General features: G+C 39.3%; 1 protein-coding gene across 4 annotated transcripts in view; it reads left to right on the top strand.

Annotated features, from left to right (window-relative positions):
* Positions 1–27,871, top strand: part of Rab3-GEF (Rab3 GDP-GTP exchange factor) — a 304,714-nt gene that overhangs the window by 58,506 nt on the left and 218,337 nt on the right. The window lies entirely within an intron of this gene.

The following is a 27,871-nucleotide window of genomic DNA, read 5'->3' as shown; positions in this document are numbered from 1 at the left end:
TGGTTGGCTGCGGACGACTGCGGCAGTCGCTCAGCCACCCAGAAACCTGGGCATCCCAACAGACATCTGATTGATGAGCCAGCACCGCCTGGAGACTTAAGGAGTCATCTCCGCAATAATTTTGAGAAATACGGCACCTGAGAACTCAGCCGTATGAAGCAAAAAAATACAAGCAGGTCCTTGGTGAACTCCACAAACAGGCGTTGGACCTTTATGCCGGGAATTTCCCGGTGAACCAAGTACTCAGGGAACACCACCCAAAACTTGCGGAAGAGGAACGCATACTCCCCAGGGAAACGCGAGTCACTCTGGCTCAACTTCGTTCTGGATACTGTAACAGGTTAAACTCTTACATATCCAGAATCAACCCCGACATACAAAATGTATGCCCCGCTTACAATGTGTCCCCACATGACACCCACCATCTATTTAATTGTAATGTGGAACCAACGCTTCTAACACCCCTTTCATTATGGTCCACTCCTGTCGAAACAGCAAGTTTCCTTGGACTCCCGTTAGAGGATATTGATGAAAATTTGTGATCGGTCACAGCTATTAGGTGGGGTGAAACATTTCTACAACAACAACAACAACAACGGTACGTTTAGGGTTCCTAAAAGAAATTTTACCGGGATGTTCTTCGTTCACCGAGAACTGAATATATCGGTGATCAGAAAAGGAGTGCTCGTTGAGAACCCTCCAGCCAGATATCCGACCTTCCAGTTCTCTACTAACCAGGGTGAGGTCCAGGACCTCCTCCCTTAACGCAGTAATAAAAGTCGGGTCATTCCCCTATTACATATACAAAGCCCCTCATCTACGATAAAAGTAAATAAAGACTCACCTCTAGTGTTGGTATTCGAGCTTCCCCAGATGCTATGATGGGCATTAGCATCGGCACCGATGATCACGCCAACACCTCTCCGCCTTGCATCAGCGGTGATTTCGCCCAGTATCGCAGGTGGTGGTCCCGCTACGTCCCCGTTGGGCATGTACGCTGAGACCACCCACATTTCATTACTTCCTCGCTCGAGGCAGACCGTGGTTACGTCAGCATTTCTGAAATTAGAGAGAATAAAAGCTTTAATCTCTCTTTTAACAAGCACACAGGATCTAGGCCTAACTGCCTCCCCATGCACCAAAGTGTTGAATTTTCCAGTCCTTAATCCAGAAATCTTACTAGCGTTACTACCCAGCCGAGAAGGTTCAATGTGGTCATATTAAATCGTTCCGGATATGGTCGGCCTTGTACCTTAGCGGTGCTTGTTACCGGAACGTACCGGATCTATATCCGGAAAAGGACCATCAAACCGTCGGGGAGTGCCTGCATCGCTACAACATCAACAGGTGAGGTTAGGCTAGGTTGATAGAAGCTACCAGGTCCTTGACGTCATGCTACACAACCTGGCTCAGATTATCTAGAAATGGAGCACCCAGAAAACGCTACCGTGCACCACTTAGTGCCGAGCAGTTGCAGATGAGGTGAACCACCGTTTCCTCCTCATCATCCTCTTATCAACTCCTGCAGCTTCGACGATAAGGCCCTTCTAACCTTTCTGCCACCAAAAGTGTGGAAATTGTATTCCTACTTAAGTTGTATACGCGACGGGTTCTTTTAGGATCCCAGGTTTCCTTCGATGTCCGACACCCCGGTGTTGGTAGCCATTTGTCGTCGGCGTGACGGTGGATGTGCTCTTTTAGCATTGGCTTGCTTGTGGCAAGGGGCATACCTAAGCGTTCTTCGCCAGGAAGAATCTGCCTGGTTGTACCCTGTCTAGCGTGTTCAATTGCAATACTGTTTCCCTCGTTGTCCTTAAGTTAAAGGAGCCATGTGAGGTGTACACGGTTCTTTTGGGCCATCTCTCTATCCTAACTGCGGTTTACATGATGGCTGAAACTTCTGCCTGGAATACGCTGCAGTGATCGGATAGTCTGAAGGAGAGCTGGAGGTCAAGGTGCCTTGAGTATACTCCACTTCCAACTCTACCATTTAGATTAGAGCCATCCGTGTATATGGATGTGCTGCCGTCAACAGAAAGGCACCTATCCGACTCCGTTCAATTATCCCTACTGGGAATTTTTATCATAAAGTTGGTTTTCGCAACTGTTGTAGTCGCACAGAGGATTGTATTTGTTTAGTATACTAGAGTGTCCTGTGGTCTTGTTGTACCAACAGGATAACTCCATTAAGCGCATGGCTGACGTTGCCACTGCACGATAACCAGCTAGATCCAATGAAAGGATGGCAAGAATTATCTGAAGAGCTTCGCTAGGCGTTGTTCTTGGAGCACCGCCACAGTCATGGAAATCCATACGAACCTACATCCTAAAGGGTGGCCCAGCCCCATGGTCAGCGACTAAGCCCTCGCATCGCGGAAAGCTGTCTGTCCTTCGCGAGGGACAACAGCAACAAGTTATTGTTTTGATGTATAATTTTTTATCGGCTAATTATTGAAAGCGAATTATCTTCGATTTTTCGATTTGCTATCTGTCAGCTTGGCGGCCACCGTGGTGTGATGGTAGCGTGCTCCGCCTATCACACCGTATGCCCTGGGTTCAACTCCCGGGCAAAACAACATCAAAATTTTAGAAATAAGGTTTTTCAATTAGAAGAAAATTTTTCTAAGCGGGGTCGCCCCTCGGCAGTGTTTGGCAAGCGCTCCGGGTGTATTTCTGCCATTAAAAGCTCTCAGTGAAAACTCATCTGCCTTGCAGATGTCGTTCGGAGTCGGCATAAAACATGTAGGTCCCGTCCGGCCAATTTGTAGGGAAAATCAAGAAGCGCACGACGCAAATTGGAAGAGAAGCTCGGCCTTAGATCTCTTCGGAGGTTATCGCGCCTTACATTTATTTTTTATTTAGCTATCAGCTTGTAATTGTCTTCCTGGTTTCTTATCGGCTTGCTATCCAAGAGTTACATATATTTCATCGATTTTATATTGAAGTTTTGAAGATATGTATTTCATAAAAAGCCGATAAGTCATCGTTAGCAAATCTATAACATTCTGATAACAAATTTGTAACATTCCGATAAAAAATCAATAACTTTTCGATAGAAAATCTAATCATGATATCTAAATTGAAAAATTTTCGATAAAACGCCTAGAACAAATTGTTAACACTCCGATAACAAATCGTAAAATTTTCGAAAACAATTTGATATCCTTTTAATAGCATGTCGATAGTTTTGAACTTTGGCGGCCGCCGTGGTGTGGTGGTATCGTGCTCCGTCCACCACACCGAAGATACTAGGTTCATACTCCTCGGCAAAGCAACATAAAAAACTTTTAAATAACTTTATTTAATTGGAAAACACTCCGAGTGTATTTCTGCAATAAAAAGCTTCTCAGTGAAAATTCATCTGCCTTGCAGATGCGGTTCGGAGTCGGCATACAACATGTAGGTCCCGTCCCGCCAATTTGTAGGGCAAAAAGGAGCACGACGCGAATTGGAAGACAGGCTCAGCCTAAATGCAGGGCTGTCAGTCATTCCTAACCTCCTTCGCTGTTGCATTGGTCTACTTTTTGCTAAAAATTTTATTTGTATCAGGGCCTTATGAAATCCCTGGCAACTGTCACGTGCATATCTTGGCTCGAGTGGACATTTTTAAACTGAACATGACTGCAATCGAAAGCCGTATTTGCATATATATTTATATTTAAATTCTCCTTAAAATATACATATAAAGGACATAAAGGAATTAAATCAACATTTACATAAGTGACCATCAGCATATGCGCCCCCACCATGGCGTATACGTAACGCGTCCCACACTTCTTTTCACAAGCTCAAAAGCAGCCAGACATTTTTGCCCTGAATTAAAGTAAAGAATACAGGCGATGAGTTGCGCTATTTTCAATGAAAATGTTGTACGTGAGTGAGGGAGTTACAAGCACTCGTAAACAGCACGTTATGTGTAAAGTATGTTTGTATGTAGTATGTATTAGGAATGTTGCGAATATAGAATTGCAGACATTTGTGTATGCGAATGCGAATGTTAGTATTATTCAGATAAAAATTGTCAATCTAGAACTTGTTTTGTGTTTCGTCATAGTCGGTCATTGTAATCGACCGGAAATTCCAGACGAATCATTTTTTTATCACTGTATGGGGAATCCTGAACGTAAGCATAAGGTGTAAGTGTAATGAGGAACGAGAGCGTAATTGCAGTCACTACACTGCATCGTAATGTAAGAATATGAAATAAGTCTCTGCCCATATACACAATTTTCATGCATGCAAGTGCAAGAGATAAAAACAACGGCAGTTATAAAGATCCAAAGATTTAATAGCCAATATCAGCACATGCGCGATTTTTATTATTGATACACAGAGGTCGAAATTTGATTAAGGTTTTGTTGATTGTAACATCGTTGGCGATGGCGAGTACGGAAGAAGATTTAACGATGAGCTGTACGAGCTATATGCAGACATCCAGTCCAGCGAATTAAAACGCAGCGGTTGCGCTGGCTAGGCGATGTTATGAGAATGAAAGATGACGCTCCGGCCAAGAAAGTATTTCTATCGGAACCCGCCTATGGAAGCAGAGATAGAGGGCGGCTCCCACTCCGCTGGAAGGAACAGGTGGAAAACGATTTAAACTCCCTTGGTGTGACAAATTGGCGCCGGTTGGCAGAGAGAAGGGGCGACTGGAACGCCTTGTTGGACGGCCATAACCGTTTAAACGGTTAAGCGCCAATTAAGTAAGTAAGTAAGTAACATCTTTATACATTATTTGGTTGAATTTATGTGAAATAAGAACAAAGTAAAAAAAAAAATAAAACAAAAAAAAAAATTATATAGTATAATAAAATAAAACTTAATAAATAAAATAAAACAACACTTAGAGACCAATTGCAAAGTGAGCAACGGAGCATTCGTATGGCTGAGTGGATAAAGGCATATGCTTTTACACTAGTATAAGGTATGAATGTTGGAGATTTCGAGTTCAACACCCAGCTCCCGAGAAGCTAGTCGATGTCGCTGTTTGTAAACTTTGCAGTTTTTCTCTAATATCAATAAGTTAAATTAAGTTGAATTAAAATAAAAATTATAATTGTATTAAATCGATTTTTTATCGATGAGTTATCCCTATGCTATCGAAAAGTTTTGGATTTATCATCGAAAAATTATCGATATTCTATCAATTTCTTATCGAATTCTAGCAATTTCTTATCAGGGTGTTACCGAAAAGGTATGGATTTATTATCAAAAAGTAATACCAATTTGCTATTGGCGTTTTATGGAAAATTTATCGATTTCTTTATCAAAAATGTAGCGATCTACTATTGAAAGTTATCGTTTTCTTACCGAACAGTTTGTTATCTTCATGTTATCGATTTGTTAACGACGACTCAACGGTTTGTTATGATACAGATATCTATAAAATTTGAATATAAAATCGATGACAAGCAAAGCCAATGACTCGCCAATAACAAGCCGATTACAAACCGACATGTCGACGATATTTTGTTGTTGTTGCAGCAGTGCTTCGCCCCATCCAATAGGTGCGACCGATCGCAAATTGTCATCAATATCCTCTAACGGGAGTCCAAGGAAACTTGCTGTTTCAACAGGGGTTGACCATAATAAAAGGGGTGTTAGAAGCGTTGGTTCCACAATACAGTTAAAGAGATGGTTGGTGTCATGTGGGGACACTTTACAAGCAGGACATATGTTTTATATGTCGGGGTTGATTCTGGATAGGTAAGAGTTTAACCTGTTACAGTATCCAGACCGAAGTTGAGCTAGAGCGACGCGCGTTTCCCTGGGGAGAGTGCGTTCCTCCTCTCTAGCTTTGGGTATTGTTCTTTAAGTACTGGATTCACCGAGAAACTCTGGCGTAGAGGTCCGACGCCTGTTTGCGGATTTCACTAAGGACCTGCTTGTGCTTTTTAGCTTCATACGGCTGTGTTCTCAGGTGCCGTATTTTCCCATAATGCTTACGGATATGACTTCTTAAGCCCCTGGGCGGTCTAGGGTCATCAATCAGATGTCTGTTGGGATGTCCAAGTTTCTGGGTATTCAATAGCAACTCCTTGGTTAGCATTTCATTTCTCTCCCTAATGGCGAGTATTCGGGACATAAGAAGGCAAGCCGTGGCGGTTCTGAGGGCAGTATTTTGGCAGGCTTGTAGCTCCTTCCAGTCACTGGTTTTTAGGCTTGGCGAACATATCGGGGACGCTTTGTAAGTGATAATGAGCGTTCCTTTATCTTTACCCCAAAATCTGCCAGCAAACGATTTGAGGATTTTATTGCGGCTGCATGCTCACCAAAATGTAGATCCTGATCAAACTTCACAAGTTTTTACGGTGTAAGACAGTCGGTGGCGTAGTGCCATTGACGTGGATGTTAAAAATTTCATTTCATTTAATTTATTTATTACGACTCGAAGAGCCTAGCTTATACAAAAAAAAAATTATTGCATTAATTAACAATAGGTACATCATTTTAAATAGATATATGTATATATATATATATAAACGAGGAAATATATATAAATTAGGAATACGTATCACAAACCAGCTCAGATCTTAGTATTTATTTTATCCTCATAGATTTGACGTAAGTGTATAACCTTTTTTTAAACAAGTTATTATCACTATTTTTTATGTATTCAGGTAGTTCATTGAAGCATTTTAACCTTTTGTAAAAAAGACTATTCTGTTCAGATTCTGTTTTATAATTAGGTAATTTGAAATCATTTCTTTGTCTTGTATTTCTTCCATGGACATCATAATTAACTCTAATATTTGTTCTTAAGTATTCAGGTAAATTTCCGGTTTTTATATTGTATATAAACTTCATCGTAAAGAAAAATATTTGTTGCTTCACGCTCATCCAATTTAAGCTAAGTAGCATATCTGTTATTGGGGTATCATAACGTTTGTTTAAGATGAATCGCATAGCTTTATTCTGCATTTTTTGCAATTTATCGATTTGCGAATCTTTCATAACAAATAAAATTGTAGAGCAATATAAAAAGTAAGGTTCAACAACGGATCGATATGCTTTAGTTTTATAGTAATTACTTAGGTTTTTGCAGGTTCTTTGCATAAACCATATTTTAGTTGCTATTTTGTTTGTTATATAAGCGACATGGACGTTGAATTTTAATTTACAATCTATTACGATACCAAGGTATTTAATAGAATCTACGTTTTCAATTTCTGAATTATTTATTTTGAGAGTACCAATATCGGAAACATTCTTTCTAGTTATTAACATGTATTTAGTTTTTTCGATATTAAGTTTAAGTTTGTTAGCGCAAAACCAAATATAAAGGGCATTTAAGTCACTTTGTAATTTATTTCTTAAATCATTTTCATTTCTACCACTTATCCAAATTAGTGCATCGTCAGCAAACAATTTTATTGAACTATATTTCAAAATTGAATTAATATCATTAATGTAAATGTTGAATAAAATTGGAGCGAGGACAGAGCCTTGTGGAAGCCCAACCCTAACATCCAATTCATCTGACAACGATGAGCCAATGATTGTTCTTTGTTTACGGTTGCTTAAAAAACTTTTAAACCAGTCTAGTTCTAAACCTTGAATGCCTATGTCTGATAATTTTTCCACTAGTATTTTTATATCTATGGTTTCAAAAGCTCTTTTAAGATCAACAAAAACTGCTAAACTCGACATTTTATTACTAAGATCATCTTTCCATTCAGCTAAAACCATATTTAATGCTGTTTCACAGGAATGATTTTTTCTAAAGCCTGATTGTTGATGTATAAGTATCTTATTTTTTTCTAAGTACTGAACCAATTGGTTCTTTACCACCAGTTCTAAAATTTTTTCATCACTGGGCAATGAATTTATGGGCCGTAACTCCTCTGCTTTAATAGTATTTTTAACTTTCTCTATGGGAACAATTGTTGAAGCTTTCCACATACTAGGCACTATGCCACTACTTAAACTTTCATTTACTATTTGAGAATAGAAGAAGCCTAAATAGGGGGTTGCATCTTTCACCACACCATCTGATAACAATTTTTTCCACCTCTCACAGCTTTGAACTTACTGAGAAGTTCAGCGATGTCATCTGATCCAACTTTGATAAATTTAAAAACGCAGTTTCTTTGATTAGTTATATATACTTCTCTATCAAATGCCTCTATATTATTACAAATATCAGTAATACTATCAACAAAATATTTATTTAAGTTGACAGCAATTTCTGATTCGCCATTGTATATTTGACCGTTTATTACAATCTTCTTTATTGATGTATCTTCTTTTCCCATACTTATGGCCTGTTTTAGATATTTCCACATCATTTTGCTATCATGACAATTTTTATTTATATTATATTCCATATACTTAACTTTTTTAATTTTTACCAACTGTTTGTATTTATTTTTTATATACCGGTATTCGTCCCAGTTTCCTGAGATTTGAGCCAGTTTGAAAAGTTCAAATTTGAATTTGTTCATATTGGCTAGCTCGTTGTCATACCATTTATTATGTATTTTTAAATGCACTACTTTTTCTCTGGTAAGATTTTGCATGATATTTAAAATGCTATTATTAATCAGCAAAACCTTACTCTCTAAATCAATATGATCAAAATTACTGAAATCACACAGACGCAGTTGGTTAAGAAGTGATTCATTATTATAATACTCCCATGAGGTTATTTTTCTAATACTTCTCATTTTTAATTGTGGACTACTTTTAATTTTAAATTGGATTGTTTCATGATCAGTTATTTGATGTTCATCTAACCTTTCGCAAACAATATCATTATTATCCGAAAATAGTAAATCGATTTTTGTTCTAGATATATCCGTTATACGAGTATCGAAATCAATTTTTTGACACATGACTGTTTTAAGCGCTACTTGGGTGTGTTTATTTTTCTTTGCTTTGTCTTTCGGTTTAATAACAATCCTATTTTCACTTTGTGAGGCTGCTTGTGCATATGTAATTATACTCAGTTGAGCAGAGCTCACAGAGTATATTAAGTTTGATTGGATAACGGTTGGTTGTACATATATAAAGGAATCGAGATAGATATAGACTTCCATATATCAAAATAATCAGGATCGAAAAAAAATTTGATTGAGCCATGTCCGTCCGTCCGTCCGTCCGTCCGTCCGTCCGTCCGTTAACACGATAACTTGAGTAAATTTTGAGGTATCTTGATGAAATTTGGTATGTAGGTTCCTGAGCACTCATCTCAGATCGCTATTTAAAATGAACGATATCGGACTATAACCACGCCCACTTTTTCGATATCGAAAATTTCGAAAAACCGAAAAAGTGCGATAACTCATTACAAAAGACAGATAAAGCGACGAAACTTGGTAGGTGGGTTGACGTTATGACGCAGAATAGAAAATTAGTAAGATTTTGGACAATGGGCGTGGCACCGCCCACTTTTACAAGAAGGTAATTTAAAAGTTTTGCAAGCTGTAATTTGGCAGTCGTTGAAGATATCATGATGAAATTTGGCAGGAACGTTACTACTATTACTCTATATGTGCTAAATAAAAATTAGCAAAATTGGATGAAGAACACGCCCACTTTTTATAAAAAAAAATTTTTTAAATTCAAATTTTAACATAAAATTTAATATCTTTATTGTATATAAGTAAATTAAGTCAAAATTCAACTCCAGTAATGATATGATGCAACAAAATACAAAAATAAAAGAAAATTTCAAAATGGGCGTGGCTCCGCCCATTTTCATTTAGTTTGTCTAGAATACTTTTATTGCCATAAGTCGAACAAAAATTTACCAATCCTTCTCAAATTTGGTAGGAGCATAGATTCTATAACGGTAACTGTTCTCTGTGAAAATGGGCGAAATCGGTGGAAGCCACGCCCAGTTTTTATACACAGTCCACCGTCTGTCCTTCCGCTCGGCCATTAACACAATAACTTGAACAAAATCCGATATATCTTTACTAAACTTAGCCCACGTACTTACCTGAGCTCACTTTTTCTTGGTATAAAAAATGGGCGAAATCTGACCATAACCACGCCCACTTTATCGATATCGAAAATTATGAAAAATGAAAAAAATGCCATAATTCTATACCAAATACGAAAAAAGTGATGAAACATGGTAACTGGATTGATTTATTGACGCAAAATATAACTTTGGAAAAAACTTTGTAAAATGGGTGTGACACCTACCATATTAAGTAGAAGAAAATGAAAAAGTTCTACAAGGCGAAATCAACAGCCCTTGGAATCTTGGCAGGAATACTGTTAGTGGTATTGCATATATAAATAAATTAGCAGTACCCGACAGATGATTTTCTGGATCACCTGGTCCACATTTTGGTCGATATCGCGAGAACGCCTTCACATATACATCTAAGGGCCACTCGCTTTTAAAACCCTCATTAATACCTTTAATTTGATATCCATATCGTACAAAAACATACCAGAGTCACCCCTGTCCCACCCTAATGGCGATATCTCGAAAAGGCGTCCACCTATAGACCTAGTGTCCACTCCCTCTTAAAATGCTCAGTAACACCTTTCGTTTGATACCCATATCGTACAAACATTCTAGAGTCACCCCTGGCCCACCCTAATGGCGATATCTCGAAAAGGCGTCCACCTATAGACCTAATGCCCACTCCCTCTTAAAATGCTCAGTAACAGCTTTCGTTTGATACCCATATCGTACAAACATTCTAGAGTCACACCTGGCCCACCCTAATGGCGATATTTCGAAAAGGCGTCCACCTATAGAACTAAGGATTACTCCCTTTTAAAATACTCATTACCACCTCTCATTTGATACCCATATTGTACAAACACATTCTAGAGTCACCCTGGCCCACCCTAATGGCGATATCTCGAAAAGGCGTCCACCTATAGACCTAATGTCCACTCCCTCTTAAAATGCTCAGTAACACCTTTCGTTTGATACCCATATCGTACAAACATTCTAGAGTCACCCCTGGCCCACCCTAATGGCGATATCTCGAAAAGGCGTCCACCTATAGACCTAATGTCCACTCCCTCTTAAAATGCTCAGTAACACCTTTCGTTTGATACCCATATCGTACAAACATTCTAGAGTCACCCCTGTCCCACCCTAATGGCGATATCTCGAAAAGGCGTCCACCTATAGACCTAATGCCCACTCCCTCTTAAAATGCTCAGTAACACCTTTCGTTTGATACCCATATCGTACAAACATTCTAGAGTCACACCTGGCCCACCCTAATGGCGATATCTCGAAAAGGCGTCCACCTATAGAACTAAGGATTACTCCCTTTTAAAATACTCATTACCACCTTTCATTTGATACCCATATCGTACAAACACATTCTAGAGTCACCCTGGCCCACCCTAATGGCGATATCTCGAAAAGGCGTCCACCTATAGACCTAATGCCCACTCCCTCTTAAAATGCTCAGTAACACCTTTCGTTTGATACCCATACCGTACAAACATTCTAGAGTCACCCTTGGTCCAGCTTTATGGCGATATCGCGAAAAGGCGTCCACCTATAGAACTAAGGATTACTCCCTTTTAAAATACTCATTACCACCTTTCATTTGATACCCATATCGTACAAACACATTCTAGAGTCACCCTGGCCCACCCTAATGGCGATATCTCAAAAAGGCGTCCACCTATAGACCTAATGCCCACTCCCTCTTAAAATGCTCAGTAACACCTTTCGTTTGATACCCATATCGTACAAACATTCTAGAGTCACCCTTGGTCCACCTTTATGGCGATATCTCGAAAAGGCGTCCACCTATAGAACTAAGGATTACTCCCTTTTAAAATACTCCTTACCACCTTTCATTTGATACCCATATCGTACAAACACATTCTAGAGTCACCCCTGGCCCACCCTAATGGCGATATCTCGAAAAGGCGTCCACCTATAGACCTAATGCCCACTCCCCCTTAAAATGCTCAGTAACACCTTTCGTTTGATACCCATATCGTACAAACATTCTAGAGTCACCCCTGGCCCACCCTAATGGCGATATCTCGAAAGGGCGTCCACCTATAGACCTAATGCCCACTCCCTCTTAAAATGCTCAGTAACACCTTTCGTTTGATGCACATATCGTACAAACACATTCTAGAGTCACCCCTGGCCCACCCTAATGACGATATCTCGAAAAGGCGTCCACCTATAGACCTCATGCCCACTCCCTCTTAAAATGCTCAGTAACACCTTTCGTTTGATACCCATACCGTACAAACATTCTAGAGTCACCCCTGGCCCACCCTAATGGCGATATCTCGAAAAGGCGTCCACCTATAGACCTAATGCCCACTCCCTCTTAAAATGCTCAGTAACACCTTTCATTTGATTCCCATATCGTACAAACACATTCTAGAGACACCCCTGGTCCACCTTTATGGCGATATCTCGAAACGGCGTCCACCTATGGAACTAAGGATCACTCCTTTTCAAAATACTCATTAACAGCTTTCATTTGATACCCATATCGTGCAAACACATTATAGAATCACCCCTGGTCCACCTTAATGGGGACATCTCGAAAAGGCGTCCACCGATAGACCTAAGGCCCACTCCCTCTTAAAATGCTCAGTAACACCATTCATTTGATACCCATATCGTACAAACAAATTCTAGAGTCAGCCCTGGTCTACCTTTATGGCGATATCCCTAAATGGCGTTCATCCATAGAACTATGGCCTACTCTCTCTTAAAATACTCTTTAATACCTTTCATTTGATATACATGTTATACAACCACATTCCAGGGTTACCCCAGATTGATTTTCCTTATTTTGTCTCCATAGCTCTCAACTGAGTATGTTATGTTCGGTTACACCCGAACTTAGCCTTCCTTACTTGTTTTTTGTTTACATTTGTGTTGTTGTTTAGGCTGGTACCCGCCAAAACTTCATTTAATTTTTCGCTATTATTTTCTATTGTTTGTGATAACTCAGACAGAATATCTTTTCTCATTTGATTAATTTTAATTTCTATATTATGTTCAAGCAGTGAATTGAAAAGAGACTAACTTTCAGCTGCTGTATTTTGTGACATAATGCTTCTTCAATTATATCCTTCATTTCTGTCTTTCCTAGTCTCTTTTGATCACAACTTTGTACCAAATGTTTTATTTCAATAAATTTGGTATTAGTATCACATACCGAGCATTGATTGCAAAACCACTTTAAATTAGCATTTTCAGTCAATAGTTTAATTTCTGTTCTTTTCATGTTGCTGCATTTTATGCAGAAAAAAAATCCACATCCACCCGAACATGAAAACGCATCGTCTATTTGCACTAGTTTTACCAAGCATTCTTTGCATTCAGACGGCGGCATTTTGCCTAATCCGCCACCACTTTTTCATAAAAACTTGTTGACAAAGTCACTGTTTTCACAAATTCCAATTTGGATTTTATATTTTTTGCTCATCAGCGAGTTTATTTAACAATACAGATTAAAAATTAAAGCCCAATTGCGCAAGAAAATAAAAAATGACACGGGTGTCCATGTTGTAAATAAGGTCGTCGATGATATAGTCGGTGAAAATGTCTGGTTTCGCGAAGCGAAAAATCTGGAGAGATCAGGGCGGTAGCCGTTTATATTTTTATTATCGGCGTAGGACACGATAATAACTCTTTCTGGTGGCGAAGGTAGCTTTGATATGTAGAAGTTAAACAAAAGTGGGGATAGGACACTACCCTGTGGCATCCCTTGTTTGAGTCATCTTGGTTTTGATGTTGCGTTCCTAAATTGCACCGATGCCTGCGGTCCACCTTTTAAGACTTTGGGGAAGGGTAGACCCTTCCAGGTCTTGCAGTAACGTGCCATGGTTGACAGTGTCAAAAGCATTTGACACGTCTAGCGCAAGGAGTACTGCTCTATGGTGGCGGTTTTGATTAAAGCTAAGGTCACGCTGAGCTGCACTACACTGCGCTGCAAAATATTCTTCGCATGTATTCTTATGAAGCAATTCACACCTAGTGGCAGCAGCACTGCGCGGCGCGGCCATGTTGATCAAATAAGTGGAGCGCAGTGTAGTGCAATTCAGTGTAGCCTTAGCTATAAACGACAATTTAAAAGATCCATTTTACGGATCTGTAGAAATGTTCTGCACGCACGTGAACTGCACAAAACGCGCACGCACTTCCTATTATCATTCTGTTCTTCTCTCTTGTCCTTTGAATCTTTAATTAATAAAAACTTATTTATTTTTTAGGTATATAAATGTATACTCTTTTTATTTAACCTTTTTAAATTTGTGTTACACTAGGCACTTATATTTTAGTTTTTTTTTATTTGTAGAACTAACGCGTGTCGATAATTTTCCGGTTCACTTTAAACTAAAAACTGCCGCTAACGCAACTCTGTAGCTAGGCACCTTTTTCCTTACGTTGCTTAGCCACGAAATTAATGATGGCGTCGAGCAACGGCAGTTTCAACCAATCAGAAACTCTCCGCGATGCTCGACTCTAACATTTTTAGTGATGCCAAGTGCATTTGATGCATGGTTGCATCTTGCACTTTTCCAAAGAGGGAGTTGCCAGCTACAATTTTATTTAATGCAATTTACTTGGCACTACATCATCCCCCTTTAGAAAAGAAGAATTTGGTAAGATTAGTAATTAATCTTGCCACATTCTTCTTTGGGCTTTAGTAATTTGTTGTAATGTTTTGAATGAACGGTGTTAACCTGGGATTAATTCATTCAGAACAGTGCAACTTTTGGAAATATAATGAAAAATTTAAACTACCAAGAAAATTGCATATGCAAAAAAAGTAAATTTTCAGAGATTTACAATTAATAGAAATTTTGTTTGAAATGAACCGGTTTTTCTATTCTTATTGTAGGATCTACGTTAGTAAATTTATATTTACATTTTCATAAAATTTCTTTTCTTTAGCCTTCATTGGCGGATTCTTAAAATATACTTGTATATTTATATCTAAAGATTATTTAGTAACTTTTATAGGAATAAGTACGGACTAAATTTAATTAATTTTTCGTACTCTATTTTTATGTACAATTTTTCATTCTGATTACTTCTATCACTAATCGTTATATTTGGTCCATCAATATTTTTTACAATGTAAGGACCTTGATATATATTTTTATGTTTATTTCTAGGTTCTGTTTCTACTAAAATTCTGTCATTAATTTTAATGTCTAAAGGCTTAGCCGTTTTATCGTATAAATCGTTATTTCTAATCTTATGCTTGTTAATCAAATTTTTTGCCATTTTATGCGATGTTTGCATTCTAAACTTAAGCTCTTTCGCGTAATTTTCTACATTGTAGATAGGATCAATTTGCTCTTTTTGCAATTCATGTGGCATTGTAGTTTTTCTGCCAAATATTAATTCAAAGGGAGTAAATTTATTGTCAAAAACCGAACTACTTGTAGTATTGTGTAAAAATGTAAAGTATTTTAAATATGTATCCCAATCTGAATACGTTTCATTTAGATATGCACGCAAGTATTCGTTAAAGACTCTATGATTTCTTTCAACAGTACCAACAGTTTCGTGGTGGTAAGCTGTTAAGAAATCATGATCAATCTTTAAAATTTTTGTCAATTCAGAGAATAATTCGGTTTTATATTCCTTTCCTAAATCAGATCTAATAGCTTTCATGCTGCCATCTATCTATAAATCTTATAAAATAAAGTCGCTAAATGCCATGTATGCACATAACTTCACACAGAATGCTCCGATTTTAAAACGGTTTTTTGCATTTGAAAGCTTAGCTACGTGAGATGGTACAGTTAATATAATTTGAAGGTATATATTATTGGGGCGTTGCAAATTGCCAAAATGTAGTAAAAAATCATAAAATTTTTGTTTACACAGCTATAACTCATAAACGGAAAGATGGATTTGAAAAATTCTACTTTTCAGTAAAACTTTGAAATATTTACCTTCGTCCTGCATCAAAAAAAAAAAAATACTTGATTCCTTTCTTATATCAGCCAAATTGTTTAAAGAAAAGTAACATTTTTACCAAAAAATTCGTGTGTGTGATTGTTAGGTGTCAACTGTTCGAGCAAATTACTTTTGAGTGAGGCATGATGCGACACATACGTATGTATATACACATAGCATTCGCTGCGTTATGTTACGCTAGCCTCAAGATACATAGATACATATGTCACCGGCAACCGTACTTGTTCTTGCGTTACACCCTTATCGACAAAATGTATCTCAACCAGGTATCTGCGCGCGTTGCGCAACATTAGTGGAAGGAGGCCTACATGTACAGGTATGAATGTGTGCATGCGCAAAAAAACGAAATGCAACTGCACATGCGTGGGTGTGAATTGAGTGAAATTGGTAGGAAATTCCGTTTAGATACGAATCGGGGTATGCGCACGATTGAGCTGAAGCTCAGAAAATGATTGCAAAAGTTGGATTTAAAGTGCGTGGACGTGCCGCGGAAAAGCTAAAGTAAAGTATAGTGCCGGTCAAGTGGAAAAAAGAAAAAAAATTCATTTTTTTATAAAACCAAAAAAAAAAAAATTCCGTAATTCTCGCAAAACAGTTTCAATTCCGTTCAATCTGCACAATTGTAAAGTACAGGCCAACCAACAACGAAAAGGAAATTTCGTTGGACAGCCTGTCACCGATTTTGTGGCGGGTCTCAATAAAGGGGCATACTTAATACTTACATGCATATAAGGACCTGTGGAAAAACTGGAACGCATATTTCCTACTTGCCGGCAATTAACGGATGGGAACTTTTTTTGAGAAGGACAGAGAGAGTCAGAGAGAGAGAGAGAGTGTGTGGAAAGCAAGAGCCACTAATGGTGGACGGTGTCTATCAGTATTGACGACAGTGCCGCCGCCAGCACCCACGCCGACGCAAGCAGCGAATGCTACCATCAGCGACAGCGACCGTAACTGCAATTTCACCACTGACAACACGACAGCAGCACCAGCGACGACGTCACCACCAATACAATCGAGCCCAAGGAGGGCAAATGAATGTTAATATGAATCATTGTTTTTTTGGGTATTTTTTTGATAATTTTGTATTTACACATTTGTTTTGCATGCGTTCTATAATATCTATATAAGTTTTTTTTTTTTTTTTATATACATTTTTTTTTGGATTTCTTTATTGCTAGTTTTATAGTTTAAAGTTAAATTTGAACTTTGCTTTCTTCCACTTACGTTTTTTTTTCCTTTTTTTTTTGGTTCAATAACACATTCACACACGGTCTGGTTAGCTTCTTTTAAATTTTTGTTTTCTTTTTTTTATATTTTTGTTAGCGTTTAGTCATCTTTAATTAAATTCACTTCTACTTTTATTTCTATTTATTTCGCGCCGCTTATTCTGACCCACTCGACGCCCGCTATCGCGAGTGAGTGAGCGCGATATCAATAGTAAGAAATCATTGAACCTAGCTCAGGCGATAAATGGTTTCTATGTACGCATAGGAAAGAACATACATATGTATGTAAAATTCTTTTCCTCACAGGTCCCCCACAGTTTGCAGGCGCCTTCAATGCTGATGTGCTGATCAGGTGAGTGAGTAAAAGATCATGCCTTTTTTTTTTGTCACACGTATATACCTACATATGTAACAAACAATCTCTTTGCTATGTGCATGCCAAGTACCTTAGCCTAGGTCAGGAATTTTTTGCTTTCCATACACAGTAAATTTTTGATGCACAGATCTTTCTTCTGTTGTGTTTTGGGTCATTAGTATTTAAAGATACAAAGGTGTATCGTATATATGGTTAAACCAAGTAATTGGCCGACACCACCTGCATTAGGGTGTACCTAAATTACTTTTAAAAATTTTTTTCTTTTTCTTGGTATACATTTTTTTTGTTTCAATTTAATAGCTTTTTATACTCAGTTGAGCAGAGCTCACAGAGTATATTAAGTTTGATTGGATAACGGTTGGTTGTACATATATAAAGGAATCGAGATAGATATAGACTTCCATATATCAAAATAATCAGGATCGAAAAAAAATTTGATTGAGCCATGTCCGTCCGTCCGTCCGTCCGTCCGTCCGTCCGTCCGTCCGTCCGTCCGTTAACACGATAACTTGAGTAAATTTTGAGGTATCTTGATGAAATTTGGTATGTAGGTTCCTGAGCACTCATCTCAGATCGCTATTTAAAATGAACGATATCGGACTATAACCACGCCCACTTTTTCGATATCGAAAATTTCGAAAAACCGAAAAAGTGCGATAACTCATTACAAAAGACAGATAAAGCGACGAAACTTGGTAGGTGGGTTGACGTTATGACGCAGAATAGAAAATTAGTAAGATTTTGGACAATGGGCGTGGCACCGCCCACTTTTACAAGAAGGTAATTTAAAAGTTTTGCAAGCTGTAATTTGGCAGTCGTTGAAGATATCATGATGAAATTTGGCAGGAACGTTACTACTATTACTATATATGTGCTAAATAAAAATTAGCAAAATTGGATGAAGAACACGCCCACTTTTTAAAAAAAAAATTTTTTAAATTCAAATTTTAACATAAAATTTAATATCTTTACTGTATATAAGTAAATTAAGTCAAAATTCAACTCCAGTAATGATATGATGCAACAAAATACAAAAATAAAAGAAAATTTCAAAATGGGCGTGGCTCCGCCCATTTTCATTTAGTTTGTCTAGAATACTTTTATTGCCATAAGTCGAACAAAAATTTACCAATCCTTCTCAAATTTGGTAGGAGCATAGATTCTATAACGGTAACTGTTCTCTGTGAAAATGGGCGAAATCGGTGGAAGCCACGCCCAGTTTTTATACACAGTCCACCGTCTGTCCTTCCGCTCGGCCATTAACACAATAACTTGAGCAAAATCCGATATATCTTTACTAAACTTAGCCCACGTACTTACCTGAGCTCACTTTTTCTTGGTATAAAAAATGGGCGAAATCTGACCATAACCACGCCCACTTTATCGATATCGAAAATTACGAAAAATGAAAAAAATGCCATAATTCTATACCAAATACGAAAAAAGTGATGAAACATGGTAACTGGATTGATTTATTGACGCAAAATATAACTTTGGAAAAAACTTTGTAAAATGGGTGTGACACCTACCATATTAAGTAGAAGAAAATGAAAAAGTTCTACAAGGCGAAATCAACAGCCCTTGGAATCTTGGCAGGAATACTGTTAGTGGTATTGCATATATAAATAAATTAGCAGTACCCGACAGATGATTTTCTAGATCACCTGGTCCACATTTTGGTCGATATCGCGAGAACGCCTTCACATATACATCTAAGGGCCACTCGCTTTTAAAACCCTCATTAATACCTTTAATTTGATATCCATATCGTACAAAAACATACCAGAGTCACCCCTGTCCCACCCTAATGGCGATATCTCGAAAAGGCGTCCACCTATAGACCTAGTGTCCACTCCCTCTTAAAATGCTCAGTAACACCTTTCGTTTGATACCCATATCGTACAAACATTCTAGAGTCACCCCTGGCCCACCCTAATGGCGATATCTCGAAAAGGCGTCCACCTATAGACCTAATGCCCACTCCCTCTTAAAATGCTCAGTAACAGCTTTCGTTTGATACCCATATCGTACAAACATTCTAGAGTCACACCTGGCCCACCCTAATGGCGATATTTCGAAAAGGCGTCCACCTATAGAACTAAGGATTACTCCCTTTTAAAATACTCATTACCACCTCTCATTTGATACCCATATTGTACAAACACATTCTAGAGTCACCCTGGCCCACCCTAATGGCGATATCTCGAAAAGGCGTCCACCTATAGACCTAATGTCCACTCCCTCTTAAAATGCTCAGTAACACCTTTCGTTTGATACCCATATCGTACAAACATTCTAGAGTCACCCCTGGCCCACCCTAATGGCGATATCTCGAAAAGGCGTCCACCTATAGACCTAATGTCCACTCCCTCTTAAAATGCTCAGTAACACCTTTCGTTTGATACCCATATCGTACAAACATTCTAGAGTCACCCCTGTCCCACCCTAATGGCGATATCTCGAAAAGGCGTCCACCTATAGACCTAATGCCCACTCCCTCTTAAAATGCTCAGTAACACCTTTCGTTTGATACCCATATCGTACAAACATTCTAGAGTCACACCTGGCCCACCCTAATGGCGATATCTCGAAAAGGCGTCCACCTATAGAACTAAGGATTACTCCCTTTTAAAATACTCATTACCACCTTTCATTTGATACCCATATCGTACAAACACATTCTAGAGTCACCCTGGCCCACCCTAATGGCGATATCTCGAAAAGGCGTCCACCTATAGACCTAATGCCCACTCCCTCTTAAAATGCTCAGTAACACCTTTCGTTTGATACCCATACCGTACAAACATTCTAGAGTCACCCTTGGTCCAGCTTTATGGCGATATCTCGAAAAGGCGTCCACCTATAGAACTAAGGATTACTCCCTTTTAAAATACTCATTACCACCTTTCATTTGATACCCATATCGTACAAACACATTCTAGAGTCACCCTGGCCCACCCTAATGGCGATATCTCAAAAAGGCGTCCACCTATAGACCTAATGCACACTCCCTCTTAAAATGCTCAGTAACACCTTTCGTTTGATACCCATATCGTACAAACATTCTAGAGTCACCCTTGGTCCACCTTTATGGCGATATCTCGAAAAGGCGTCCACCTATAGAACTAAGGATTACTCCCTTTTAAAATACTCCTTACCACCTTTCATTTGATACCCATATCGTACAAACACATTCTAGAGTCACCCCTGGCCCACCCTAATGGCGATATCTCGAAAAGGCGTCCACCTATAGACCTAATGCCCACTCCCCCTTAAAATGCTCAGTAACACCTTTCGTTTGATACCCATATCGTACAAACATTCTAGAGTCACCCCTGGCCCACCCTAATGGCGATATCTCGAAAGGGCGTCCACCTATAGACCTAATGCCCACTCCCTCTTAAAATGCTCAGTAACACCTTTCGTTTGATGCACATATCGTACAAACACATTCTAGAGTCACCCCTGGCCCACCCTAATGACGATATCTCGAAAAGGCGTCCACCTATAGACCTCATGCCCACTCCCTCTTAAAATGTTCAGTAACACCTTTCGTTTGATACCCATACCGTACAAACATTCTAGAGTCACCCCTGGCCCACCCTAATGGCGATATCTCGAAAAGGCGTCCACCTATAGACCTAATGCCCACTCCCTCTTAAAATGCTCAGTAACACCTTTCATTTGATTCCCATATCGTACAAACACATTCTAGAGACACCCCTGGTCCACCTTTATGGCGATATCTCGAAACGGCGTCCACCTATGGAACTAAGGATCACTCCTTTTCAAAATACTCATTAACAGCTTTCATTTGATACCCATATCGTGCAAACACATTATAGAATCACCCCTGGTCCACCTTAATGGGGACATCTCGAAAAGGCGTCCACCGATAGACCTAAGGCCCACTCCCTCTTAAAATGCTCAGTAACACCTTTCATTTGATACCCATATCGTACAAACAAATTCTAGAGTCAGCCCTGGTCTACCTTTATGGCGATATCCCTAAATGGCGTTCATCCATAGAACTATGGCCTACTCTCTCTTAAAATACTCTTTAATACCTTTCATTTGATATACATGTTATACAACCACATTCCAGGGTTACCCCAGATTGATTTTCCTTATTTTGTCTCCATAGCTCTCAACTGAGTATGTTATGTTCGGTTACACCCGAACTTAGCCTTCCTTACTTGTTTAATATACAATATTTTTTTTGGATTAAGATACTTCTAACGTTGAATTGATAAGTTAGTTTAAATTTTAAATTAAATTACATTTTTAAATAAGAAAATTATATTTATTTCGAATTACATTTTCTTTGATTGAAGAACGAAATTATAAGGCAGTAGATTTATGCAAAGCATTTTTTGTTTCTTTTTTTTATAATGAATAAATATATGTTTATAACGTTTGGTAATCTAAAGGGTTGAACATTTTATTTTTAATAATGGAGGGCTAAAACCATATTCTTTGGAGCGGGTGTTGTCCTTGGGTCGAAGAGGGGAAGTGGGAGGGACAATGACGTGAAGGACCCTTAGACAGACGAACATGAGTCAGGCATTGGGGGCGTCGTAAAATTAGAGGAGTCAGCACGGCGCCCATGGCTTCGCGTAAGACACGCGAAGAGGGTGGGTAGACTCCCCCTGACCCTGGACGGGCCTTCTTTCCTTTTTTTTCTTCCATTTCCTACTTTCCCTCTATTTATGTATTCACCTCTAGGCATGAACCACCTTTTTTTGTTGAGATAACTGCGGGTAAGGCAGGTGTGCAAAACCCCACCCCATTCGACGAGCTAGCAGGGGCTTGCAACCATGCCACATGCCACCTCCGCCTTACCATTAAAAGTCAGTAATCACAACAATGGCGCCCAACGGTAATAGCCCGAATAGTTTTTTTTCGATTTGCCATTATATCTCTCCTACTTTTAGTCACCTCAATATCCCTTCTTGCTTTACTCACTTCTCTATCTTTATCCTTCACTACTTTCCGGACAGAGCTAGGGTTTTAGGGATCATGGCTGCAACCTCACTAGCGATCAGTCGCAAGCGATATGTGCAGCCATGATAGAATCAGAGGGGGGTTGTCTCTCTATGATTTCAAGGTTCCTTTGCTATATTCAAAGCTGGCACTAGTGGTACTTGGAGGATTTAGAGGTGCATATACATAGGTGGTTTAAATCGTCTTTTATTAAAATTTAATTTCTTTTTTTTTTTCTTTTGTTTCCTGTTTTGTGTGCATGCAGTTGCTGAAGCTACTGCACACTCGTTCCAGCAACAAGTGTGAATGAGGCTTGCAATATGCATTCAAATGGGGGTAGTTTTATAGGGTGGGTATAAAGGTGTTGCATCCGTACTTCGGTGCCGAGTACTGGGTATCGATGTGCACCCTTTACAACGTTACATGGGGAATTAGCTAGCTGACACGACAAGGACAGAATGATTCCGGACTGAAACCTCCCACAATGACCTCACCGAGGGCAACACCATACGCACCAAGAGTAACAACATAAACAGTTATAGATAAACCAGGAAAGATAGTTAAATCTGATACTTTTTTTGTTACAAGAACCTTTTTATACAGGTGGCATATTTTTAATATACATATGTATAACTTGTAAAACACATTAAATATACACACGTTTATTGAAATACACCCAAAACTATAATTTATTTGGGGTTCAGTGGGAAAAATCCTTTGTAATCCTTTAAACGGAATATTTGAATTTATATTGGATTTTTACCAACAAAATATTATTTTGTTTTATTTGCAAAATTTCTTTTGCTGGAAATTAATTGCGAAATAATCTGCATTCCTTTTTAATTTTTTTATAATTAACTAGTTACTTATACATTTTTGATATTTTTTAATAAATTTCGTTTTAATGTTGTAAAATCTGAGTTCCGAATTACAACTCCTAGTTTTGCTTTAAATTCTCAACTTCGAAATTTTTTTTTGTTTGGAATTTCAAAAACTCCTAGATCTGTTTCGAATTTATTTAAATATAAATTCGCAGAAGTCTGTCTATTTTGTGAATTTTTAATTTACGATTCGAAATTTCCTGTATATTTAATATTCAATTCAGATACATTTTTTTATTCTCCGTTTTAGGATATCACACCGAGTTGATTTGCTTACTTTGGGTTTAAAGCAAATCCTTTGAATTTTTTTACTTTCTTTAGTTTAAATTTAAGTTTTATTTTTGTTTTTTTGAGACCAATATTTATTTCCAACGGTTCCCGAACCCTTAATTTTTTTTTACTTGAATTACTTCTTTATCCTTTTTAATCTAAGTTCTTTTGAAGGTTATATTTTCTTAGGGTTTTAAACTCAATTTCAAAAAAATTTTATTTCGTTTTATTGCTTTTACATATCATACCTATTTAAACGAATCAATTTAGATTGAAATTTAATCCCTGGTTTTCTATACCTTGGATTAAAACTTCAGTTATATATATATATTTGATTTGAATTTCTAGTGAGTTACTAGGAATTTTAAGGCTTCTGCCATCTAAACAGTTAGTTGAAGTTTTTTTATTTTTGTTTTTTTTGAATTTTTAATTTTTGAATTCCATTTTATTTTTTTCTTTAAAATTGTTATTTTATTTTATTTTTGAAATTTGATTTGAATTTAAAAATTATTGGATTTTTTTTCGGATTTTATTCTTATAAATATAATCCCTTTACTACCACTTAAAATTAAGTTTTACATAAATTTTTTCTTTCTATTTGGAGGGTGGGGCCGTGTGTAGAAGTCCACGAAAGTGGGGAAAGCTTCTGACCGCCATTCACCTGGGAATGGCCAGAGCGATTCTTTTGCATGCGGTTCAAGCAGCTCACTACTGCCGGTCGCTTGCGGCCAAGTATCCTCTGGGTAGCCGCTAAACACCCGTTTAGCGGTGAGCTAATGTGAGAAGGCGACAACCTGGCTAGGCCACTCTGACATAATCGGTTTAAGGGCTAGCCGGGGGAGATTTCATCGGCAGCGTCTGTACACCTCTAGGTGCGGCTGCAAGCGGGCGTCTGTCTTGGAGCAAGCGGCTCGCTATATAAACGTGCCAAGTAATATTTTCACCCCCGCTGAGCGGGTTGTGCGCTGGGCTTGGGACCCGCCACGTAAAACCATACTCCAATGAAATATAACAACAAGTCTCGGATAAATACACTCTCTATTGATGAAGACCATGGCAAACGTTTGAAGGACAATGAATTGAGGGCATGCACCTGGAACGTCCGCTCCCTGAATGGGATTGGTGCAGATGCCCGGCTGGTTGATGTCCTCGTCAAAGCAAAATCTGACATCACCGCCATCCAAGAAATGCGTTGGACGAAGCAAGGAAGAAAGAAGATCAAAAATTGTGACATATATTGGAGTGGCCATGCGAATAAGCGCAGTTTCGGCGTCGGATTCGTGGTGGGAGAGAGACTTTGTCGCCAAGTGCTGGCGTTCACGTCTGTGGACGAGCGTCTCGCCGCTATTCGAATAAAAGCAAACTTTTTTAATATATCATTCTTCTGCACCCATGCGCCGACAGAGGAGAAAGACGATGAGGTGAAAGACACTTTTTATGAACAATTAGAACGCACATACGAGCGCTGCCCCCGTCATGATATAAAAGTCGTGCTTGGCGACTTTAACGCCAGGGTGGGCAAAGAAGTTGTTTTTGGCCCTACAGTCGGAAAGTTCAGCCTACACAATGAAACTTCTCCTAACGGACTGAGGCTGATTGACTTTGCCGGTGCTCGAAACATGGTCATATCAAGCACGAGGTTCATGCATAAAAAGATACATCAAGCTACATGGATGTCTCCTGATCGAAATACTCGCAATCAGATCGATCACGTTGTGATAGACGGACGGCATGCCTCCAGTGTTTTAGATGTGCGAACGATCCGAGGACCTAACATCGATTCGGACCATTATCTCGTTGCAGCCAAAATACGCACCCGCCTCAACGCGGCTAAAAACAAGGAACAAGAAACACAAGGAAAGCTAGACGTCGAAAAGCTTCAATCACAACAGACTGCCAATGATTTCGCAACTCGACTCTCACACCTGCTCTCTGAGGGCACAACTCATCCTGAAGGAATACAGGAGCAGTGGGAGCATATCTCCAAAGCACTTCATACTGCCGCCGAGGAAAAAATTGGTTACCGGCGGCCATGAAAAAACAACTGGTATGATGAAGAATGCCGCGTTGCAACCGAAAGAAAAGACGCTGCCTACAGGGCTACGTTAAAAGCGAGCGCGACAAGAGGAGTGTGTGAACGCTATCGTGAGTTGAAAAGGGAAGCGAGACGCCTTTTCAGGAAGAAAAAAGCAGAAGCAGAAAGGCGTGAGTGCGAGGAGCTTGAGCTGCTAGCCACCAGGAATAACGCCCGAAAATTCTACCAAAAAATACGGCGACAGACGGAAGGTTTTAAGACCGGGGCAAACTCCTGTAGGAATGAAAACGGCGACCTTGTAACTGATGTCCAGAGAGTGCTTAGATTATGGAGGGAACACTTTTCTGCTCTCCTAAATGGAGGCTTCACCGCGCAGAGATGAAGAACCCGATCCCGCAATCGATGATGATGGAATATATGTCCCCCCGCCCGATTATGACGAAGTTAGAATAGCAATAACCAGATTGAAAAACAACAAGGCCGTGGGCGCTGATGGATTGCCTGCGGAGCTATTCAAGTTCGGCGGCGAGGAGTTGGTAAGGCGCATGCAGCAGCTTCTTAGCAAAATATGGGCGGACGAAAGCATGCCCGACGGTTGGAATCTAAGTGTTCTTTGCCCAGTCCACAAGAAGGGGGATACTGCAAAATGCACCAACTATCGTGGAATCAGCCTTCTTAATATCGCATATAAGGTCCTTTCAAGTGTATTGTGCGAAAGATTTAAGCCCACCGTGAACCGGCTGATTGGACCTTATCAGTGCGGCTTCAGACCTGGTAAATCTACCATCGACCAGATTTTCACAATGCGCCAAATCTTGGAAAAAAACCCGTGAAAAGAGAATCGACACACATCACCTCTTCGTCGACCTTAAATCCGCCTTCGACAGCACGAAAAGGAGCTGCCTATATGCCGCTATGTCTGAATTTGGTTTCCCCGCAAAACTTATACGGCTGTGCAAAATGACGTTGAGCAACACCATCAGCTCAGTCAGAATTGGGAAGGACCTCTCCGAGCCGTTCGAAACTAAACGAGGTTTCAGACAGGGTGACCCCCTATCGTGCGATTTCTTTAATTTGATGCTGGAGAAAATTATACTAGCTGCAGAACTTAACCGCACTGGAACAATATACTATAAAAGCGTGCAATTACTGGCATATGCTGATGACATTGATATCATCGGCCTAAACACCAGCGCTGTTAGTTCTGCTTACTCCAAGCTGGAAAAAGAAGCAGTAAAGATGGGTTTGATGGTGAATGAGGACAAAACGAAGTACCTGCTGTCATCGAGCAAAGAGTCAGCGCATATGCGCCTTGGCAACCACGCTACTGTTGGCAGCCATTATTTCGAAATAGTAAAAGACTTCGTTTATTTGGGAACCAGCATCAACACTAGCAACAACATCAGCACTGAAATCCAGCGAAGAATCAATCTTGCCAATAAATGCTACTTTGGACTAGGTAGGCAATTGAAAAGTAAAGTCCTCTCTCGGCGAACGAAAATCATACTCTACAAGTCACTTATCGTACCCGTCCTGCTATATGGGGCAGAAGCATGGACCATGACAACAGCAGATGAAGCGGCTTTGGGAGTGTTCGAGAGAAAAGTTCTTCGAAAGATTTATGGACCTCTACGCGTTGGCGATGGCGAGTACCGAAGAAGATTTAATGATGAGCTGTACGAGCTATACGCAGACATCAACATAGTCCAGCGAATTAAAACGCAGCGGCTGCGCTGGCTAGGCCATGTTATGCGAATGAAAGATGATGCTCCGGCCAAGAAAGTGTTTCTATCGGAACCCGCCTATGGAAGCAGAGGTAGAGGGCGGCCCCCACTCCGTTGGAAGGACCAGGTGGAAAACGATTTAAACTCCCTTGGTGTGACCAATTGGCGCCGGTTGGCGGAGCGAAGGAGCGACTGGCGCGCCTTGTTGGACGGCCATAACCGTTTAGACGGTTAAGCGCCAATTAAGTAAGTAAGTAAGTATTTTTAATTTTCGAATTTTGAAATTGAATCTAATTTTTAAGACCCCTTTATTATTTTGAATTTTATTTTCCAAATTTCTTTATCTTTTCACTTTTAATTTTGCGGCAGCTTCAGGAAATAGGATGGCGAACACCGATACCAACACCAACAACTAAGTCGTTTGATGGCCATGATGGCGCAGCAAGGCGACCTAATGGCGCAGTGGACA

The sequence above is a fragment of the Eurosta solidaginis genome, chromosome 4 (assembly GCF_040869045.1).
Source record: "Eurosta solidaginis isolate ZX-2024a chromosome 4, ASM4086904v1, whole genome shotgun sequence".
In the NCBI taxonomy this organism is placed as follows: domain Eukaryota; kingdom Metazoa; phylum Arthropoda; class Insecta; order Diptera; family Tephritidae; genus Eurosta; species Eurosta solidaginis.
Note: the sequence above shows the minus strand (reverse complement) of the source record. Positions and strands in the feature narration are given on the sequence as shown.